Below are 17833 nucleotides of genomic sequence, written 5' to 3' on the forward strand. Positions count from 1 at the left end.
TAATCACCTATTAGTGTTACATTTTATAGGCTCTCTGTGCTATCTCAATAATGCAATAGTTCACAACTTTGAAAAGATGTTTTTTAGTGACTGAAATAGGAAAATAGTCTTGGTATTAAATTATTATAAAAAGGGCCTTATTCAAGTGATCTCTTTTGTGTCATGTTATATTTAGTAAGGAGTGGGACTGAAAAATAACATCATAGAATTAATATGAGAATATTATAATATGAAATGTGTTACTTTTCATCTCGAACCCCAAAACTCATTTGACATGAAATTACAACATAAGCTTTTTTCAATTTTAATTTTTAAAGTTTAGACTAAATAGTAGTGAGAAATTTTGGTCATTAGTTTTGATACTTTGTAGTACTTAACAATTAAAAATCAGAATATCTGGGCAGTGGAGTGTTACAAGGCTAAGAATCTTAACTAAGAAGTTCACTGCCAGGGGCGCCTGTGTGGCTCAGTGGGTTAAGCTGCTGCTTTCAGCTCAGGTCATGATCTCAGGGTCCTGGGATCAAGTCCTGCATCAGGATCTCTGCTCAGCAGGGAGCCTGCTTCCCTCTCTCTCTCTGTCTCTGCCTACTTGTGATCTCTCTCTGTCAAATAAATAAATACAATCTTTAAAAAAAAAAAGTTCATGCCAGATGTGTTGTACTATGTCCCTCCAAACCACATGATGGATTCTAAGTAGTATTTGTGTGAGAATAATAGTTAGACTCTAAGAAGTAACAAGTAGGGACACAAATACCAAAATATAAATAAATTCCTCAATATTTTTAATCTTTAAATATCTGGTAACTTACTTACATAATATTTAGAATTATTAGATTTTCAATCTGTAAATTTCCTACTTATAGTATGCCCTGTATGTCATGTATGTCATACATGTATGTCATATATGTCATGTACAGATTTGTTATATTATGCCAGTACCTTTTGTAACATTATAATATATAACTATATCATATATAATTTTGAATATACTCTCTGCTCCTAAACAAGTAACTGAAAACTTTTAGTAGTTTATTAATCAACGACAAATACTATTAATTTGCTTTTTTTCTGTTATGAGAATTTAAGTCAATGTCTTATTTGAAAATATAAATATTAATGTTTTGTTATGTATTAATAGGGATTTTAGCAACTTCATTTGTAGAGTAATTGAATAATAAAAATTAAAGATGAGAGAGAAAGAGAAATTCCATGAAATAGTTTAAATGAATATTAGAGGAACTTTTCAAAATAAGCCTGTCACAATGTAAGTTTTGCTTCAGGGATAGATTTAATGACTTTTATCATGTCCTCTAATTTAATCCTTTGTTTTAATACTTGTGTTGAAAGAGAAGTTGGACAGGATTGATGATCTTGGGATCCAAATATGTAAGATGAGGTTCTCACGTTCAATACTGCTTTTGGTAGAACTGAATGAATACTTCCTTAAACTCTGATTGACATTTAAGAGATGAGAGTGCATTCAGGTATAGGAGTTATGCTGTATAAATAAAAATAGGATTGATATAAAAATGCAATCATGGTGGAGTTTGACATCAAGGCCATGCCTAGACAAACAAAAATAATTTCACAACAGTCTTGAAGGGGCTGCTATTTCTACAATCTTAATAGTCCATTTGACTTTCTATAATAAGAAGAATTATTTAATAATCAAATAAAGCAATATAACAGTATAAACTGTATGTTAACTGACATAACTGACAACTAGGTTTGACTTAATTGTTTAGGTAAGACTCCATAACTCTTAATGGCTTGAGAGCATTTAATACACAGTTTTTTCTTCCTTAATGTCAGTGTTTGTTGCATGACCTTAGTCTAGGTTTTGCTCCAAAATGATTGGGTTGAGAAACCTGAGAAACACAATTATCAAAATTATGAAAATCATAAATCAAAATCACAATTGTCAAAATAAGAAACCTGAGAAACACAATTGTCAAAGTTACTGTAAAAGGGTATTTCATCATATATCAGGAGAATAAAAAGGGGGAACACATGAAAAAATGCAATTAAATACCAAATATAACATTTCAATACCAGTAAATTCTTATGGATGTTTTAGCTTCTATGTTATTCATTTTTAGATTTTAATTATTCAAAGGATACCCATTTAATACCCTATCAATATGAGAATACTAGTATGAAGTTTACTTAATTTTTTGTGTTTTGTTTTGTTTTATTTCAGAAAGCAATGTATCTGGATTAAGCTCTATTTTTTCTTTCACTGTTATTTGTATTTTAAATTATTGGACAGATACTGATTTTTGCTGGCATTTTACCACATTGAAGTAGCGACAAAAAAAAAATATATATATATATATATATCTGTGACTTCTCTATATAGAAAGGAGGCAGTAATAGTGCCAACTAAATTGCTCAAATATTTACCTCTTCCTTCTATTATTAGATTATACTTCTCCACCCTGTTGATGTAAAATTTACTCTTATAATTTGTTTAGTCATTGATTTTGAGGAAAACAGCATGTGGCTTTCTCATGGATGTTTTTAACAGTCATTATGCATTCACACATTTCTTTTTTTCCATTGGCCATAATTAATGCATGACCCAAAGAGGGCCTGCTTTTGGAGCTCAGATCCAAGTATGAATAAGACAAAGCAAGACTTCGACCACTATTTGTACAAGCAAAATATAAACCTTATTGTTGTAAATTAAGAAGATTTAGGGATTGTTTGTCACTAAACATAACTAACTAAAACAGCATTGATACAGAAGCATGAAATTTTGGCTAGTCTGAGATATTTAAAATAAATTTAAATTCATCTTCCTACCAGATATTAGTAGTCAACAACTTTTAAAAAAATGATTGGATTTCATGGAATTTCTAGTGTAAGATGATGAGTTGGGAGGGACCTGAACTCATTTCTCTCTATGGACACACAGAATCTCCAGCTACACATGGACAAACTCCCTCTAAAAGAAATCCAGAAACTAGCTGATTGACTTCTATACTTTGGGAGAAAGAGAAAATACTCACATTGGAATGGGTGTTGACACAGTATCAGCTACTGGGAACCAGGAACAAAGAAAGAGGTTTGAATAACCACAAAGGTTTGAGAGACAGCTAAAAGATCCAGATGAGATGAAAGAGAACGTTCATCTTCAATGCATGACCACTCCACCAAGGCTGGCAGAGGAGGCTGTACTGTCTAATGCATAGAAACGGACAAAGAGAGTCAAGGAAAATAAAGAAATAGAGGAATATATTCCAGGTGAAGGAATAAAATAAGATCCAAGAAAAAAAATTTTAATAAAATGGAGATTTGTGATTTACCTGATATAGAGTTCAAAATAATGGTCATAAATGTATTTATTGAGATTAGAAAAACAATGAATGAACAGAGTGAGAGTTTCAACAAAAAGAAAATTTAAGAATCTGTAAAATAGACATGGCAGAGTTGAAGAATACAGTAACTGAACTAAAAAATCCAATAGAGGCTGTCCATATCAATTAGATTAAACAGAAGAAAAGATCACCAATCACAAAGATCAGGAGATATGGTGGTGGAATTCATCCAATCAATCAGAGGAGCAAAAAGAAAAAAAAAAATGAAAAGAGTGAAGACAGCTTAAGAGGCCGACATGACAGCAACAAACAGACCAATAGTCACGTTATAGGGATCCCAGAAGGAAAGGAGAGAGACAAAGGAGCAGAAAGCTTATTCAAAGAAATAGTGGTTGAAAAGCTTCCTAATCTGAAGAAAGAAATACACATCCAGATCCAGAAGGACCAGAGAGTTACAAATAAGATGATTCTAAAGAGAATCACACTGAAACACATTACAATTAAATTGTCAAAAGTTAGACAAGGAAAGAATTTAAAAGCAGCAAGAGAAACAATTTGTTACATGCAAGAAAACTCCCATAAGATTGTCAACAGATTTTTCTGCAGAGACTTGTAGGCCAGAAAGAAGTGGATATCTTCAAAGTTTTGAAAAACAACATAAAAATCTGTCAATCAAGAATACCCTACCTGACAAAGTTGTTCTTCAAAACTGAAGGAGAGATGATTCTAATTATATGAGAGTTTTTCAAGCAAAAGCTGAAGGAGCTCATCATCACTAGACCAGCCTTACAAGAAATGCTAAAGGAACTTCTTCAAGATAAAATAAAAGGATGCTAGTTAGAACAGGTAAGTATATGAAAGTATAAATCTCACCAGTAAAGGTAAGTACATATAGGTAAAGGTAAATTCAGAATACTCTAATATTGTAATAGTGATGGATAAATCACTTATAAATCCAGTATAAAGATACAAAGACAAAATTATAAAAAAAAACTATAATTTTTTTAAGTTATAAGGTTAAAATAGGCTGTTATGAGGTGTTTTATGTAAGCTTCATTGTAAGTACAAAACAAAACTTATAGTAGATATACAAAAGAAAAAAGAATGGTATCTGAGTATACCACTATGCGAAATCATCAAATTACAAAGGGGAAGTGCAAAAGAAGAAAAAAATAAATTACAAAACAATTAACAAATTGGTAATACCTATTATGATAATTTTAAATGTAAATGAAATGATTCTCCAATCAATAGACAGAGTGACTTAATGGATACAAAACAAAAACAAAAAATCAAGACCCAATTATATGCTGCCTACAGAAGACTGACTTCAGATTTAAGGACACACAGATAAAAACTAAAAGATTTAAGAAAATTTTTAAAATAAAAAATAGGCATCTTACAAAATATAAATATAGCTGCACCAAAGCCATAAACAAAAAGAAAGAGGAAAAAGACTGTTGAAAGGACAGGACACATATGTAAAATTTGTGGTATTACTATATAAAATCATTGCATCAATAGAGACATATATCATAGTGGGTTAATAGATCATGTAAATTCATCAGTAGATCATGTAAATTCCATACTTGAAAAGACATGAAGAATTTGAAAGAAAAATTAACATAAAAATATCCACTTCACCAATGCATACATATATGATATATAAAATGCATATACATATTTAAAATGGCAATATTTCCTGCCCAATTGATGTCCAGTTATTAAGTTAATATTACACAAATTTTGTGGGGTCCAGTAAATGTGACCATTTTATTAAGATGTTAGGAATATACTAAGATTCTAATTATATGAAGGTGATTAAAGATTATAAAGCCTTAAAATTGTTTGCAGTAGTATTTTTCCTTTACTCTTGACTTTATTTTTGGAGCAGTTTTAGGTTCACAGAAAAACTGAGCACAAGATCCAGTGATTTCCTATATACTTCTGCAGCCCCCTCCCCCTCAAATCACAGCCTCCCTAATCATCAATGTGCCTCACCAGAGTGGTACATTTGTTACAGTTGATTAACCTACATTGATGTATCCCTCAAAATAGTTTGTATTATATAGTTCATTCTTGCTGTTTTACATTCTATGTATTTGGTACCAAATGTACAGTAACATGTATCCATCATTATATGATCATATAGAGAAGTTTCATTGCCCTAAATTTTCTCTGTGCTCCATCTATTTATTCCTCCTCCTTCCTAACTCCCAATTCTGGACAACCACTGGACTTCTTACTCTCTCTGTAATTTTGCCTGCTTCAAATATCATATAGCTAAAATCATAGTATATAGATCTCTAGATTGGCTACTTTCACCTAGTAATAAGCATGTTGGTTTTCTCCAGGTCTTTCCATAACTCATTTTTTTTTTTAGTGCTGAATAATATTCTATTGTCTGACTGCACCACACTTTATTTATCCATTTCACCTACAAAGTTATTTATAATTCCCAAAACTTGGAAGCAAGCGAGATGTCAAACAGTTAAAAATGTTCATGTGCAGGTTTTTATGTAGACAAAAGTTTTTGGCACCTTTGGGTAAATACCAAAGAGCACAATTGCTGGGTTGTATGGTAAGAATATGGATAGTTTTGTAATAAATCTATCTTTTTGTAAAAATAAACTATCTTCCAAAATGGGTATGCCATTTTTCATTCCCACCCACAATAAATGAGAATTCTTGTTGTTCCACACACTTGCTAGTAATTGGTGGTGTCGGTGACCTTAATTTTGGCCTTTCTAATAAATGTGTAGTAATATATCATTGTTTTAATTTGTTTTTGCTGGTTGGCATATGTTGTAAGGATCTTTCTTTTTTAAAAACAATATTTTATTTATTTATTTGACAGAGAGAGAGATCGCAAGGAGGCAGAGAGGCAGGCAGAGAGGCCCATGCTGAGCAGTTAGCCTGATGCGAAGCTCAATCTCAGAACCTGAGCTGAAGGCAGAGGCTTAACCCACTGAGCCACCCTTATTTTCCATCTGTATATATAGTTTGGTGAGGTATTTGGTAAAGACCTTGGCCCATTATTTAGTTGGGTTGTAATTGTTAAATTTTAGGTGTTCTTTGTATGTTTTGCAAAACAATCCTTAATCAGAGGTGTCTTTTGCAAATATTTTCTCCCAGTCTCAGGTTTTTCTTCTTATTTTTCTGCAAAGTAGAAATCTTTAATTTAAGAAAGCCCAGTGTATTGATCATTTCTTTTATAGATTGTACTTTGGTGTTTTAGTTAAAAAATCATTTCCATACCCAAGGCCATTTAGGATTTAGGACCTATCTTTTGTGATTTCCTAGGAGTTTTATAGTTTTGCCTTTTACCTTTAGACCCTATAATCCATTTTCAGTTAATTTTTGTGTAGGACCTAAGGTCTGCAGCCAGAATTTTTTTTTTTTCATGTACATGTCAAGTTGTTCCAGCATCATTTGTTGAAGAGGTATCTTTACTTCATTGTATTGGCTTTGCTCTTCAGCCTAAGTTATTTTAGGGTGTCTATTTATTTTTATTAATGTCTATTTCTGTGCTTTTTATTCTTTTCTATCAATTTATTTGTCTATTCTTTTGCCAATACCACATTGTCTTGATTACCATAACTTTATAGTAAATCTTGAAATTGTGTAGCTTCAGTCCTCCAACTTTGGTCTTGTCCTTTAATATTATGTTGGATATTCTGTCTTCGGCCCTTCATATAACATTTAAAAACATTTTTTTGACACCCACAAAGTAACTTGGTATGATTTTGATTAGGATAGAAATGAACCAACAGATCAATTTGGGCAGAAATCACATATTGAACATATTGAAACTTCCTTTCTATAAACACAGAATTTCTCTCAATTTATGTGGTTCTTCCTTAATTGCATTCATCAGACTCTCATAATTTCCCTCCCAGAAATTTTATATATTTTGTTAGATTTATACCCAAGTATTCATTTTGGGGGTGCTGATATAAAAGGTATTTTGCTTTTAATTTCAAATTCTACTTGTTCACTGCTGTATACAATAAAGCAAATGACTTTTGTATATTAATTTTGTATTTTGTAACCTTGCTCTAATTGCTTATTCTAGGAGGTATTTTATCAATTCATTAGAATTTTCTACATAGATGATCAGGTCATCTATAAACAGATAAAATTTCTTCCTTATGAATCTATATGCCTTTTTTTTTCTTGTCTTATTACATTAACAAGTCCTTCCAGATTTTCTTACATTATTTTATACAGCCATTTGATTTTTATCATTTGAAGATATATGGAATAACTTGGATCAATGTTTTTATTTGAATATACTGAGCCATAGAGTTATTTACAGATTTGATCAAAACCATAGAGGTACATCTTATGTGTTGGTATTGAGCCAATGCATATGAGAAATTATTTCTAATGTAATATATTTTGCTAGAAAGAGGGTTAACTATTGTTCGATTTTAATTTCAATTATAATTATCTTTTCATGAATTCAGATAAAATTCTTATCTCTATTTATATATTCATAGATCTTCTACTATGTTATATTTTACTTTCTTCAAGTTTTTATCTAAAGAATAGCTCAGAAATTTAATAAATCTGTATAACTGTCAAACAGATATCTCAACTTTAGAAAGTTCCATCACAGTGAAATCAAATCTAGAAAGACAGTGCAAAGGCATAAACTTTATTCTGTCTTTGTATTTTGTTGTTGTTGTTTTTGCTTTTCTGTTGCTTTTCTTTTTGTAATATAGAACATTAATTCTAACTTACTGATACACATAGGTGTAATCCAAAAAAGTCTTGCTCTTTCCTTATTTTGTTTTATTCTTTAATTTTTCTTTGTAGACAACATAATACATATATCATAATTTTATACAAACAGGGATATTCATGACTACTGCATTTTTTTCCATTTATTATAAAATTGCCTCCTGACATAAAGTTTAACTAAAAGAATTTTGTTTGGGGGAGCAGTTGAGAAATCTGAGTTTAATTCCAGCTGCATGGCTTTGGAGTAGAAAATTAACTTCTGAAACTGTTCTGCATGTATACAGAAACATTATAGTGTTTGTCATATCTTCCTCAAATGTTCAGAGTAAATAAAAGGATTTTTAAATGTAGGAGTGTTAGTATAAAAATGTTCAGAATTCAACATTCCAATTGTTAGACATTTTTTAGGAAAAATTAGTAAGATCTCTCACTCCTTAACTAAATGAAAAAATAACTAAGGTTATCCCAGGAGTATATTAAAAGCAGCACTATCTGAAGTATTTGCCTGGCTATGCCATAGTTATTAATTGTATGCAGTAAGCTACTTATGTTAACGGGAAGATAAGTGCTTTTAAATTATAATGAAGTTAATGAGACAACAGGGAATTAAAAAAGAAAATCATATGATGATATGATTTAAAACATTAAGTAAATAATGGAAGTTGGAATGATATGTAAATCTCCTAGTTAATTTCTAGGTAGGTCATGTATAAGAAAGAAACCTCCATGAGATGACACCAAGTAGAGAAGAAACATTCTTCACAATCATTTGATCTCCACTGGCCATTTCAATTCTATTTGTTGTATCACTTGTTCAATAGCATATTTAATATTTTTTACATGTGTGGAAAGCTAAATACAGAAATATAGGATTAGCCTTGATAACTTGAACCCCATGTAGCCTAATATGCATTCTCCTTTTGATTGAATATCACCTCTTCACTGGATCATGCACTTTGAACTTAGTCCCAGTTGTCTTGCTATTTGTCTTCTTTTCGCTAATTATTAACTTCAGATACTTAACTAATTGTTATATTTACTTGTATAATATTCAATTGTCTCAATAAATTGTAAGTACCGTGACTGAAGAGTCACTTCAGTTTTCTTTATGATCTTTAGTCCAGTGTATAGGATGGTATCTGGAACAAGCAGGCACCAAATAAATGCATATGGAATTTAAAAAAAAATGGTCTTACAAGCCTACGATTTTAGATATTTTTTAGGTACTATTAGCTCATCCATTTTTAAGTAACTATTTATTGAATATATACTAAGCAATTAGACTATATCTGTAAATAAAGCATGTAAAAACTCCTACCTTACTGTATTTGCATTGCCTAAGGGGAAAGAGACTATGACAATAATAAGCAATAAATAAATAATTTTATCATTTGTTAGAAAGCAATAAGTGTTTATGGGAAAAAAGGACATATAGATTAGCATAATAAGAATTAGAAATTTCGGACCAGGGTCCAGGGCAGGTTACTGTATTAAAAGATAGAAATGCTAGGTTCATTCCCAGGATTTTCTACTGACTAGCTTCATGACTTCATTTTTCTAAGATACTTCTGTATAATTAGATATTTAAAGATTTACTCTGAGGTACTTCCAACTATGCTATTTTATGACTCTAGGTCCAAGTTAAGCAACTCTTTTAAAGAGAATAAATCAATTACATTAATAATTGTTACAACCTAAAAATATAAATGTGGACATCAGATTAAATTTCTTTTAAATTGGCTTTATTAATATATGAACAAACATGTTTGCTATTGTTTGTGATTCAGCACTCATGTTGTTCATTACTCAGAACCTCTGCATATGAAAATATAAGCTTACTGTGTCAGAATTTCTGGAGTTTTTTAAAATAATATACTGCTAAACACAAAGGAAATCTTTCACCATAGAACATGAGTAAAGTAAACATTTTATAATGCTATATAATATAACACTATGTTATATTTATGATGGTATATAATGCCAGGTTTGTTTGTTTTTTTGGAACACAAAATTGTGATGTAAAAAATGTTAGGCATTCACAGTCTGGATTTCATGTGCTGGATGTACTGCCTGTCTACACTTTTCCAGGTGGTTCTTCAAACTAACACTTAACTACTTAAGAATTTCAAATATGACAAATAGCTCTTTGAAGTTGACTTTTGTGTGTGTGTCAGAGAAACACAAGATGGAACATAAATAAAAACAACTCACAGAAACAAGGTTTAAGATCTGACATTTCTAAGCAGCAGATTTCTTCTGTCCTCAGGGAGATAAACAAAACTATTGAAAACCCCATTAGGTATATTTATAGCCCAGGTTTAATGTCTGGGATGTAAACGAAGACACCAAACTGCCAGCTACCAACTTGGGATGGAAGAAAACAGCTTCTCAGAGTGAATATTTTCATCCTTTTCTCATCAATATTCCAAAGACATGGCACCTTAATCTCTTATACAGTGCAGGAGGAGCCTTCTTTCAGATTACTTTCCATGAAAAATTTTATTTATTATTAATTTTTTTATGAAATGTCTGGAGAAAATTTGCTAACCAGCTTTCCGTTATACTTACTGATTCTTGAATAGGGGCAGAGAGGGCCAGGAAGGCAGTATTCAGATCTTTACATGGCTCCTGAAATGAAAAAGAAACATGTGAATCAATAACTAATCCTGAAGGAATTGTACCAATGAACTGTTCTTGGAAGGACAATTACAGCTACTGGGAGGTATGTGAAAGCCAAAAAGATCTGATGAGATGTTTCAAATAATCATTGTGATAGTCTCTGCAATAGACTTTTTCATATAGTGTCAAGGGGTCCAGCTGGTATGTATTATGAACTGAACGTTTGTGTCCCTGAAGACTCATATGCTGAAATTCCAATCACTAGTACAGCTATATTTGCAGGAATTGAGGAGAGAAGAGGTGATAAGGGTGGGGCCCTCATCCAATGGGATTAATGTCTTTGTAAGAAGAGACGCCTGAGAGCTCCCTCTCTCTGTCTCCATGCACAGAAAGACAAGGTCATGTGGGTGCCCAGTGAGATGGGAGCCACCGATAAGCCAAGAGAGGAGGCCTGAGAATGAAGCTTCCTTTGCCGGCACCTTGATCTCGGACTTCCAGCCTCAAGAAATGTGCGAACTACATTGTGTAAAGTTGGGTCTGGCCAGGAAACTCTGAGACAGCAAATGAAAAGATTAATCCAGACACCGAAATAGGGGATCAGACGGTCTAGTGGGAAAAAGTCACAAGCCAAGGTCTGTGTCCTCGTTTATTTTGAGTTTGATCAATGCACCAAGTACAAGAGCAAAACAAGAAGGAATGTATAGCTTTAGTGATCAGGACGATAATAATATACAGGGCAGCGTGAGATAGGACCAAACAGTTCTCATGACATGTGGACAAGGTAAGAGGTACACGAAGTACATGACCACTGCAGGTACCTGTTTTTCTTTAAAATTTAAACATTTACTCCCTAGGTGAGAGCCTTGAGCCACAGTTAGAATCCTCCAAAACTTCAAAGGAGGCCCAGCGTTCCGGGCACTCCTCCTCTGCTTTTCAAGTAGTCTCATCCAGGGAGGCATATACCAATCAGACTTTGTCTATCCAAGCACAATGACTGCCCACAGTTTAAGTCACCCAGTTGTAGCATCTTGCTGTGGCAGCCCAAGAAGACTAAGATAGTATAATGAGATGTAGGGAGAACAATGTCAGTGCTATAGAAGCAAACTTTCTAGAAGTTTCTTGAAACTTTCTAGAAACTTCCTTGAAGTCAGAATTGACTGTTTTGAGGGAAACCCTGAGTTCATTGTCATTAGTAGTCAAGAAAAAAATATCAGAGCTCCTTGAGTTGCTTTTTGATGTGGGTAGGCATCTGGTATCAACTACATAATTGTATTAAATCATAGAGTTCTATCCCAAAGTCGGATAAAATTCTTGAATTCTGTGGACTGAATTGATAATATGGACCAGGAAATATATTTATAACACAAATGTTAATCACTATAATTGTGTGGTTTTAAAATGTAAGAATAAAAAAGAAAAAAAATACTAAAGGAGACTTAGGAAAAGTGAGACTTCCAGTGTTGGCGAAGGAGATGGTACTAAAAGAAAGTAAAAGTGACACTGAAATGGGGAGAGGAAAACACAAACAAAAACTATAAGATATTTGGTGAAGGAGGCAGGATTGTCTGGATTTCTTTGAGATGGCTAATTAACAACTGACCACAGTAATGGTTGAGAAAAAAATTACTATTATTTTGCTGTGTACGCACACGCACACACACGCACATGTACAGATATTTCTGTTTCATGACACCCCTTAAGGTGTGCACCACCCAGGCACCCCTTAAGGGTGGTGCAGTAAATTAAAGGACCGACTCTTGGTTTGGGCTCAGGTTGTGGTCTGAGGGTAGTGAGATCGAGCCCTGCCATTAAGATCTGTCCTCAGTGGGGGTCTCCCTGAGATTCTCTCTCTTTCCCTCCGCCCCTCCCCACCTCTCTAAAAATAAGTAAATAAATCTTTAAAGCACCCTGTAAGAAAGTGATCAAATCCCATGGATATAAGCAGATTATAAGACACTGATCCCAAATTAGAAATGGTTTTTATTTATTTGTTTATTTAAGATTTTATTCCTTTATTTGACAGAGAGAGACAGTGAGAGAGGTAACACAAGCAGGGGAGTGGGAGAGGGAGAAATAGGCTTCCCATTGAGCAGGGAGGCTGACGCAGGGCTCCATCCCAGGACCCTGGGTTCATGACCTGAGCAGAAGGCAGACGCTTCCTAACTGAGCCACGCAGGTACTCCTAGAAATGGTTTTTAAATATTTCTAATAATCACTGAAGCAGAAGAGATTCCCTTAAATATATTTGGTCACTTTTAAACACTGACTCTATAAGTAATAGTCTTACACATGCCCAAGCAGTAATACACTTTTTCTGTGTTTTCGAAATTCACTAGAAATTTAACAAAATTTTTCTCTTCTATCAAACCTTCTTTTATTATGGAGCTGCTCGTTGGAATCATTATCTTTATGCTGAATTAGTATTTGTCTCAGGAACACTTTTAATATAGCAAGAAAAATAGCCTAGAGAATTCTACTACCCTGTGGATTAAACAGTCCAAGAATCTTGATAAGTAAGCGAAATTCACATTCAGACACAATTTACATATTTATTAGGCTTTGTATAAGCAGATACCTTTAAGTCTCAACTTATGTACAGGTTGCCAGTTACTTAAAATTCTTTGCAGCTGTTACGTGACAACTAAGAAATAAAATATTTGACCTTTTGTTTAGAAAGCTGTGAATAAGAATATAGCGTAACAAGACATTTTTCAGCTGAGATGTTTAACAGGCAAAATTTGGTTAAAAGGAATGTTTGGCAAAGGTTTTTACATTCTGTCTTTACATTGGCAAAGGCAGAAATGAGAGGACTGGTTTCTATAGATTCTATATGCCAAGCCTTTAGCAAGTGAATATGAAATCTGGTATAGAAGACTATCTAGTGTACTTTTCCATTTAAGAGAGCAAAGTATTTTTTTTTTTTTTTTAATTACTACATTTGTCTGTGAGCAAAACTAACTAGGTTTTTGAAGGTTTGAGTTTTTCGTTTTTGGTCTTCTAGTGATCAGATTCATCAGGACTGTTTCAATCATTATCTGCAATTTCGATTTACAATTTTACATTCCTCTGATACAGGTTTCACCTTGCTGCCATGGAAGTCTTTAAAAACAAAACAAATCACAAATTTAATTGTTTAATCGCCAATTTCAAGCAAGTCAATATCACCCATGGGAAAAACCCCACACTCTTCAACCCATTCTATAACTGTGTGTGTGAGAGAGAGGGAGAGAGAGAGAGAAAATCTGCTCATGTTTGTTTCTTCCCTCTCTCAGAAGCTGCTTTCTATTCAGGCTAGCACACTTGTTCTTAGAAAGTGCCACATTGTTTCATATCACTTTTTTTTTTTTTTTTTTTGCCTCAGACACCATAATTCCTGCTTCCTAAACCCCTTCCCTTCCTTCACCATGAATAGCCTAGAAAATAGGCTAGAATATTATATTTGCCTTTTGAATTTTATTTCAAAGGCCCATTTATTGTTTTAGTAGGTATATTGAACACCTTCCTTCTGCAAAGTAAAATTATTCAAACCAATATGTCACCCCGCTAAACTTAGTAAAGTTTTCTATCATAATACCTCTAGCATTTTATTACATTGATTTATTTTCATTGTCTAGTTTCCTCTTCAAAACCAGTGACTCTCAAAAGTTGAGGATTATATAAGAATATTCATGTTAGATTTGAAGAATATAAATAAAAATGAGAAGGACTGCATAATGTATTGAGAAGAAAACAAAGTATAAAATAAAGATGTATACTCGCTAAAAAAGAATATTCCTGTTAGAAAGAAAAAAGAATATTCATGTTAGTAGAAGGTGATAGGCATGGGGGAGGGAACCAAACTCAGGTTTAATTTTCTTCACTAAGACATGTGAAATCAATGTGAACCAAGGACAGGGTCTTTGTTTCTCTTTATAACCAGTACTCAGCAAAACGCCTAGAAATCATAAGCTACATGAAAATACTTTCTGCGCAAGTGAATATTTGCTTTCTCATGAGAAGTTTACAAAAATATCTTGAGTGTGTGCAAACATTTTATTTTTTTCCTCTTTTGTTGAAATTTGAAGTTGTGAGAGGGAAAATAATCTCTACATTAATTTGCATAAACATGGAGGAAAGGCTTGTCTGTGATTATAACTTAAATTATACATAACTTTATTTTATATATGTGCAGGTTTATATAATGTATATTCATTGACCTGGTAGATTCTGAACTCTCAAAGGGTGGAGCCATGTCTATTTTACTTATCTTCATATTTTCCAATTTTTAGCAGAACATCACATAGTTGCTCAACAAATGCTTGTGGATTAAATGAATGCATTTGTGGGTATGGGTGAGAAAATTATTTTACAAGCTGCGTATATGTTCATCAGATGTTCTAGGAATGGAGACAACATTCATCTTTGGAAACACAGCTTCCATTATTAAAGAGATGAAAGCAAGTCCACACACATGTATAAACATGCATACATACACACACACACTCAAATATGCCTTTGGAGTATGCTGAGGCAGAGCCCCTGGTCTAGGTTTTTGGTCCAGAGAGAAGAGATAAATTGCTCTGCATAGTAAAATAAACTGATTTCTGTTGTTTTACCATCAAGACTGTGATTTCAAGGGATTTTTGCTTATCTTTGTTTTGAAAGCCCTGAGTATAATTTTTATCATTTGATGCTTGCTCCATAAATTCCCATTATCTTGAACTAAATTTTACTGATTTGAACTGATTCAGGATCCAACAAACAGCAACATCAATCCCTTATGTATGTCTAAGTGTATATTTGCATTATCATGTAACTAAAAAACAAAAACAAAAACAAAACAAAACAAAAAAAGAAACGAAGAAAACTCTTGATATACCAAACCATAAAGGCTTACCTAACAGCAGAAGTGTTACAACCAAAAGATTATTTTCATATATGGATTGAAATTGTTTGGAAAGCTGCAAAACAGTAGCCTCCTGTGAATTGCCATGGGCCAACTTTGGCTCTTAAACAGTTTATAAACATCATCACATTTTATCTTAGAAGTCAATTTTATTCCTACTTTACAGATAAGAAAATTGAGGTCCATAAAGTCTAAGAGTCTGTCACAAGAAGGCAGGTGTAGCAGATTTGCCCAATAACATATCATAGTGCCTTTTTCCTAGACTGGTAATATCTGCTGGGTTGAAAATAAAAACACAAATTTAGTGCCTGGACATTGATGAAGACCTTTTTTCTTCTGCTATTAAAAATATATATTGCCTGTAATAGAAGAGCCGACAGGATTTTTAAACCATTTATGTACATTTATTTTGTTTATGTTTGACTGAATATTTGTATTGAATTTTGAATAATGAAAGTATAATTGTGCTCTAGATGTGTTTAACATTTCTATAGGGTAATTGCTTCTTCATAAAATATGAAGATGTTTCAGAAATTCTGATCGCTATTCTTTCTCCAATTAGTCATGCCCCAACAGATGTTTGCAAAATGATAAAACTGGCTTCATAAACCTCATTAACATTAGTATTTGAGAAATTACTGCCTTTAATATATCTAAGGATAAAGCACAGCTAATTGCTATATCATACAAAATTTCTAGACACTCCAAAAATCTTACAACTTTAGGAAAATAGTGAGCAGTATGCCCAGAAAGGCAAAACTTAGTCCTTTTTTTTTGGTAATGTTTAATATGAAGTATATAACTTTTCTCCTCAAATAACTAAATAACTTAATTCTTAAGTACCTCTTTCTTTCCCTTTCTCTCTCACTCTCACATCTTCATACAGAATTTAATTATAAATTCTGCTTATAACTAATTTAGTTATAATAAATAGTTTATTTATTTAGTTATAATAAATGAATATGACCTTTTACATCTTATATATTTATACACCTTAATCCTAAGGGTTACAAAATAACACTTAGCAAACAGCTTGACTGGTTAAAATTAGAGCCCTGTGTTATGTCTTAATGGTAAAGTAATTCTAATAAGAGCTTAATCACTTATTAATGTTAGAGTTTTATTTTTCTTTTAATGAATACAACCTTGTAAGCAAGATAATGTCTGCTGAACAATTTATAATCACTGATCGGACAGTGTGCTTAATCAATAATATCATATATGACTACGTCAACTCCATCTGTTACTGACTGATTCATTCATTCATTATAGATATATTGTTGAACACAATCAGCCAGGTAGTGTTCTAGGTTTGGGAGATACAGCAAAGAAGGAGACCAATGAAGCTTCTGGCCTGGAGTTTACACGGTCATGTTTGGTAGTAACACGAACTGGAACAAGCCTCATCTTATCCCGTGTTTCTATCAGTTAACCTTATCCTACAGCCGTTTTTCTCACTGATTTAAACAGACCTAGTAGATATTCTTGTTATTTCAGTCATCTTAAATTGCATGTTAGCTTACCAAGGAAGTTTTAGGATGGCTGAAACCAAACTGAATGAGTCACAAAAGAGTCAATTTGCATCTCAGTAGGGCTACACATAGAAGTGTGAAGGGCATGCATCTCACTTATCTGTCAGACTAAATACTTTGAACCAGAACTGCTCTGGTGGCAAGTAATGAGTCAATAGCTTTTGAAACAGGATCATACAACAGAAGGCTTTTTCATGGTCTGCTCTCAAGCAATCAAATGTATCAGCAGATAGATAGCTAGAAATTTATGTCACACTCTGAATAAAGTGCAACGAATTTAAACATCTCTACGTGTGTCATCTGTTTGTTTGTTTGCTGCAATTATCTAACTAAAAGAGAAGGATTTGGCCTGAATTATCCTGATGATTAAATCCGTTATATTGTTAATCCTTGTATCTGGATACAAGTTCTTAAGTGGGGCTGTTTTGCTTCCAGGGGAAACGAGGCAACATCTGTAGAAATTTCTGGATTATCACTACTGGGGGGATGCTAGTGGCATCTAGTGGGTAGAGACCAGGAATATTGCTGTCTATTCTATAGAGAGTAGGAGAGTCTGCCCTCCTCTTCCCAACCAAGAATTATCTGGCCAAGAATCTCAACAGCTTTGAGGCTGAGATACCATGATGTAGATAGTGTGAACAGAAAGTAAAATGTTACCTTTCTGACATAGTGTCATTCATTTGAGGACAATGTTGCCAGATTTAGAAAATGAAAATAAGGGATGCCAATTA

General features: G+C 33.0%; 1 long non-coding RNA gene across 3 annotated transcripts in view; it reads right to left on the reverse strand.

The window, feature by feature from the left end:
* Positions 1–17833, reverse strand: part of LOC132015336 (uncharacterized) — a 123224-nt gene that overhangs the window by 45710 nt on the left and 59681 nt on the right. For all 3 annotated transcript variants that reach the window (XR_009403627.1, XR_009403629.1, XR_009403624.1), the window contains one exon: positions 10635–10694. This is a non-coding gene — a long non-coding RNA (uncharacterized LOC132015336). The remainder of the gene's footprint in view (positions 1–10634; positions 10695–17833) is intronic.

Source organism: Mustela nigripes, chromosome 1, assembly GCF_022355385.1.
Source record: "Mustela nigripes isolate SB6536 chromosome 1, MUSNIG.SB6536, whole genome shotgun sequence".
NCBI classification, from domain to species: domain Eukaryota; kingdom Metazoa; phylum Chordata; class Mammalia; order Carnivora; family Mustelidae; genus Mustela; species Mustela nigripes.